The sequence below is a fragment of the Eupeodes corollae genome, chromosome 1 (genome assembly GCF_945859685.1).
Source record: "Eupeodes corollae chromosome 1, idEupCoro1.1, whole genome shotgun sequence".
Taxonomy (NCBI): Eukaryota; Metazoa; Arthropoda; class Insecta; order Diptera; family Syrphidae; genus Eupeodes; species Eupeodes corollae.
Genome location: NC_079147.1, coordinates 288,514,228 through 288,520,829, shown reverse-complemented (window position 1 = coordinate 288,520,829; position 6,602 = coordinate 288,514,228).

Sequence of the window (6,602 nt, the reverse complement as noted above, 5' to 3'; positions counted from 1 at the left end):
TTGTATCTCCTCGAAAATAAGACCAAATCGGTTTTGTGTGCGTTAACACCCAGTCCACACCGATCAGCCCAAAGTATTAGTCTGTCCAAGGCATTTTGTAAGAGTTCTTAAAGCGGGTATGGGTGCATCGTCACTCTTAGGAAAGAAGACTACATGCCTGGCCCACCAACAGCTAGTTAACCTTCGGTTGTTTTTGGAGGCCCGCTTTCCGCGTTAACGTCATCTTTTTTATAGATTCGAATATGAATGGATTCGAAGCCATAGTTTATGGAGCCCACGTTTAGGGCTAGAGGATTCTCTATTGATTCTTTATTGAGTACCACAATGGCACTCCTATAAAGACCCTTCGCTTCCTCTAGCTTGGCTATCTTCCAGTTATGTGTCGGAAGAGGACAAGTAACAAACTCTAATCATCTGGAGGATGTCCTCGATACCAGCAGGTTCGATTGGTATCCAAATACGGGCTCTAGGTCTGCTAGGAATGTCGTCCATAGCGACAACCTCGAGCTTCGCACCTGGCCAAACTTCACCTTACCGGCTGACAGTGAGCTGGTATAGGTAACAAGACCTCTGGTCGCTACAAACCCCCATCGCTTATGGAAGGAAGTGGTCCTGGAAGCTCCCTCAAAATGCTCAAAAAGCCACCCGAGAGCTTAACCTTGACCAACTGCTAACGATCAGCCGATATTGTGCCATCATCATCCCTCCTGTCAATGACCGCAACCACGACTTTGCCCTTCGCGACGTTACTGAAACTGGATTGTTTCTTGATGGGATTGAGATGAGTCAAGAGACCTTTCTCTTTTAGACATAGAGTCCTTACTGGTCCTTGTTGTAGCAAATATGCTTTTAGCCCAATCGACGCTATCGGTTTGCTGCGGTGTCCTTTCAGCCCCCGATGATGCACCAGAGGCCTTTAAGATTTTCGCCGTTTGCCGCCTTTGTCTATAAAGGCTTTTTGAGAGTTTTTCATTTCTGGATGTACTCTCATTAATAGTGGTAGGGCCAATTTTCACAACCCTGCCACTACTGAAATAAGGTATCTCGTTGCTACCAACAGCAGAGGAGGGTCCATGGTTAGCCACTACTCCCTTCTCTGTGTTGACCTAAGGAGATACGGCAGCAGGCTTTAACGCCAAGCTGCCACCCGGTCTCATTGTTTTTTTCATTTTGTTTTTAGTTTTGGTTTTGTACATCTTGGTTCCACGAGTTGCGAAGAAAAAAGGTCCATCTGCACAGAGATTCGCATGTACAGATAAGGCTAGTTAATCCAAGCCCAAGAAAGATGAGAGGTGGTTGGGGAGGAAGAGAAAGGGTGAGGACTGAGGAGTCAGTTGATGTTAAATCATCATTCTGATATATAAGGACAAGATTGGGATTCGGTAACAGCAATTCAGCTAGGTTACCTAGAGTGAGAAGGAGCTTAGGAGATAGGAGCGCTGCTAACTTTTTCGCCACTACAACGTTTGAGCTGGGATGGGAGTTGGTGACATAATATGATTCTGGGAAGGTAGAAGGATAGGAACGTCCTTTAGTTTCAGGACTCATCTGGAGAAAATTCTCGAGAATCATTGACCTTACTCAGCTTCTACAATTCGACAAGTTCGACGTTCAGAGTAGAAGATGAGTAAGACAATATTAAAATCTGGTAAAATGTTGATAAAAATGATACCTAAAAAACGCTACCACAAGGTTATAATGACTGATTTTTGACACCAATATCTTGGCAACAACATAAGTTTTTAAATGGAAACTAATTGTTTCTTATGAAAATTTTATTTTTAGTAAATATTCATTAGGTATGGAAACATTTTTTAAATCTAAGTTTTCGACTAAAAAATTATGAGATGAAAGGAAGATATTGACTAAGAAAGTTTCTTGTCCTTTCACACAATATTGCCATTTATAACGGGTTATCCATTTTGCGATTAAAAAAGCAAAAGGTTGGTGACTTCTGTCAAACTTAGTTGTTAAACCATTTTACATTATATTTTTTTTCAGTTGAAAGTCTGACATTTACAAAAACTAATAGTTTAACTATTTCACAACGCATACAAATTGTTAAAACCTACTACAAAAATTGTGATTCTCCCACAGCCACATGGCGTGCTTTAAGAAAATATCATGGTTTGCATAATCGCTACGCAAGCATTTTGCAAAATTGGGAAGAAATTTCAAGAGACTGGATTATTTACAGATGTCGTAAGGCTTGTGCATCTTCAAAAAGTTTTCGAAGCCCAGAACGTGTCGATTTCTCATCGTTCTCAGGATTTAGGACTGTCTTACTGCACATTATGGTGTATTTTGCATCTAGACCTTGCACCAATATATCCAGCTCTCAACAACAACTAAAGGCTTGCTGACCATTCACAATGTCGTAGATACGTCGAATAGCAGTGGATAGCGACTTTTCGAACAAAATTTTCTTCAGCGACGAAGCACAATTCTCACAATAGACACAATTCTAGTATTTGGGGTTCTGAAAACCCTTAAGTAATTAAAGTGAGGCCATTACATCCACAAAAAGTTAAAGTTTGGTGCGCTCTTTGGTCCGTAGGTGTCATTGGACCTTAGTTCTTCAAAAACTAAAATCTTATAACTGTCACCGTTGATTCTGAGCGTTATAACCATATGGAAACGGATTTATTTTTCTCTGCTATTAATTAATACGACTTTTAAAAAATGTGGTTTCAACAAGACGGTGCCATATGCCTTAGAAATCGAGCGAATATGGCTTTATATGGCAAGAGACATTTCCTGGCAGTCATTTTTGGTTGTGGCGATATCAACTGGCTAACAAGATCATGCGATTTGACACTGCTGGACTTTTTTTTTAGGGGCTACGCGAAAGACCGCGTTTATGTAGATAAACTTTCGACTCTTGAGCAATTAAAAAACGAAATTCATCAACTTATGGCTGAGATACCGCCCAATATGTGTCTTATTTACGTTTACTTTTAAAACCGCAAAATGGATAACCCTATATTTTGTTGAACGTGTTTAAAAAATCAACTGACGGCCAAGGATGGGAAGTTATAAGTATGGGTTGCATTTCAGTCGCCTTTTTTATATTGTGACTAGTCCTAGAAACTTCTTTTAAACATACTTTTGTTTGGCTATGACAATTTATTAGGGTATTCGATTTTTCTAAAGCTCAAGATCAGTTAAATGTTCAAAATTAGCTTTAATTATTGAGAACTTGCCAAAAATACCTCTATAGTTTTCTGGATTGAAATTCATTCACCAAATATGTTGCGAGTTCAGAAAAATACTCTCGCACTTTCTCCTCGTTTTTTGTCGGAAATCGTAAAACTCTCCGATAATGATGAAATTGCTGATAAGGTTGATTTGCTAACTTTAAATAATATTGCCTCAAGCAATAAGATCAAGTTTATATACTTTTTAACAATTTTTCTTATAGCCGGGAGGTTATATGTCCAGGTTCAAAGTTTCAGTAATTTTCAGCAAGGACAAATTGATGCAACAGAAAACTTTGTGAGACTTTTTATATCCAAAACTTAAACTTTGATACCTTTTTATTAACATTTCTTATGACCTTTTTTACAGTGTGAAGAAATGGACTTCCTAAAAACGAAAACGACGATATAATTTAGTCTACCATTTAACCTTTCGTGGTGCTTCTAAGCATCTGGGAGCGCAAAACTAAAAAAAAAAGAAACGAATTCCCAATAAAATTCTAAACATATGATGATAAATAAAAACATGAAAGAAAGTTTAAGACCTTCAAAAATATAAAACCCAAATCAATTTTAGATCAAGAATTATGCCTTTCCTGCGTGTGGAAGTGCTAAATAATATTTTCACTTAAAACAAAAACAAAAACCCCATAACTTTCACTTCATATATGATTTATCTCTTCAAAAACAAAAACCCAAAAATAAAAGAACCCGAAACTAAACAAAACACCCACAATTTTTCTGTTTGAAAATGTATCTTTTCAAATTATTATCTTCATCATACATAAATATAGAATATGAGCAGGAAAAGGAAAATAAAAGAGGAAGAATCAAAGATAACCCTTTCAACAGTGGTGGCGGCAGCAGAAGAAGAAGCATCTCAAGCTCCAAGCTATCCCACACTCATTCACATCAATCACAAAATCCCACAAGTCGTAACTCAATTCTTTCCAAGTTAAACCCTTATTTCGACTATCCATTCATTCAAAAAGCTCAAAAATTAAAAAAAGAAAGAAAGAAGAAAGAAGACAAAAAAGGTAAAGGATGATGAAAATGATGATGATGATGGGGTTGGCAAAATGATGATGCTGAGAATAAGCATGATTATGATGATGATGATGATAACGAAAATGATGATGATGACGTCCAACTGTGATCCAAAAAATGAATGAGCCCAAGATTCTGCACTTTGATGAGTCCTTTGAGACTTTCATCACTCTTTCAATTCCATATTCCACACTCACCTATGGTATGTGCTCTGCACTCGGATGTGGGCTTGAGGTTGGAAGGAGGATGGTTGGTAAGATGGTTTTCCTTTTTTAATGCTATCAATGTTGTGTCCTGATGATGAAAGGCTAAAATGGAGATGGATTTTTTGACCTCATCAACCGAACCTCATCGAGTGTTACCCACTCGAATTCCCGAATGACATTTATATTGCGGAAATGATGATAAACTCGAATGGCAGAGTGTGTGATGTGATGTGATGTGATGTTATATGATGTGATGTGTTCCGCAAAGGAGCTGTTCTGGGGCTCCTGATATAGACAGAACAGACAAAGGACCAAGGACAACTTGACGTTATACGTTCTCCGTTTGATATGGTCGGGTTTTTGGTTGGGTTTTGTTAGGCTTGGTCGGGTTGGTCTTGACTACTATACTATGCTCGTCTTAAATACCTACATACAGTTGTGGTCATAATATTAAGACAAAAACTAACTAAAACCCTTTTTGAATAAACTTGTTTTAATATTTTCGTCATGGGTTTTAATTTGTTTTTTTTTAAATCAAAAAAAAAAAAATAATGTGAAAGCTCATTTCCATGGGGCAGAGAAAGACTTTTCGAATGCTAGCAACAATTCTAAAACTTTGGTAAAATAACCCCAATTTTGGATTTTTAAAAGGTTAATTTAAAAACAATATTTATATTTATAAAATATTAAAACTTTCTAAGCTATAAATTGACCGAAGTGATTATCATGTTGATATCATTAGTGCAATAGGGATATGCAATAAAAACATGAACTGGAGATCGACTACCATTTAGAAATTTGAGCACAAATCATAACAAGACGGAATCAATGTATCGTGAATCATCTAGACGTGAATTCAAGGTTTCGAAACAAAATATTGATCCTTTCGTCAGAAGGTATCTTCATTAAAACTAGTGTTTTTGAAATATGATCGTTTGAAGTGACAAATCTAAATTCAACGTGTTTGGAAATGATAGAAGACCGTACCCTGTATACACCAAATAGAGTTTTAAGAACGTCGTGTTGGGTGAGCTGTAATAATTTAGTAGTTTTTAAGATCATGTGGGATAAATCATGTTTTGCAGAAGTTGTGGAAAAATCGTGCTTTAGCCAGATCATACAGAATAACCAAAATTTGGGTTGTGAAAATTCTGTATCTCTATTTATAGCATTTTGAAGTTACAAAATTTTTTCATTTTCAAAATTAAGGTATTAAAACATTTCTTCATTAATCATACTTTGGCAAAACATTTAAAGACGACAACACGTCTCAATATTTTTTCAATGAACGTTTTTGTGTGTGAAATATAACAGTATATTTTTTTTAAACTATTTTTATTCAGTAGACATTGTTGACAAGTATTTTACGGGCAGGTTTATATTTTTTAAAATATCAGAGATTTTGTATTCTCAAAAATATTTTTTATACAAACTTCTTCGTACGTCCGAACGTTAGCAACGTTTTCTCGTCGTTCATAGCTCAAGAACCAGAAGAGATTTCAATTTCAAATAAATTTTTTATACAGATAATAAGGCTGAAAGATGCAGAAAGGACTCTCAAGAAAATTGCGTTTTTGGTTTTTTTTACCATAGCAGTTTGAAAAAAAGGTGAAAATTTTGGTTAACCCTAAATATCTTACGAACCAAAAACGCTAGAGACTTGAATTAAGTTTTATATAATATATTGTAACGATCAAAGATTAACGTTTTTTTTATAAATCAAAAAAACTGAAAAAATAATTGTCACCTCCAAAATTTTACGAATAAAATATGATTTCATCTCCAAAACAATTTTGCAACGTAGAACAATGTTTTTGACACCTGATAAAATTTTGAGAAAAATCGAGGTGACAGTTTTTTTAATAAAAAATAAAAATCTAAAAAAAACATTACTCAAATTTGGTAAAAATTGAATATCGATTTAAATATCTTTTCTAAAACTTGAAATTTGGGCTTCAAACTTATTTTATCTTATAAGAAATATTGTTTCTACCATTCGATAAAATTTTGAAAAAAATCGAATACACAGTTTTTTTTTTACAAAAAATAAAACTCTAAAAAAACAATACTAAAACTTGGTAAAAAATTACTTTCGACTCAAATAGCTTTTCAAAACTTAAAAATATTGGCTTCAAACTTATTTTATTTCACA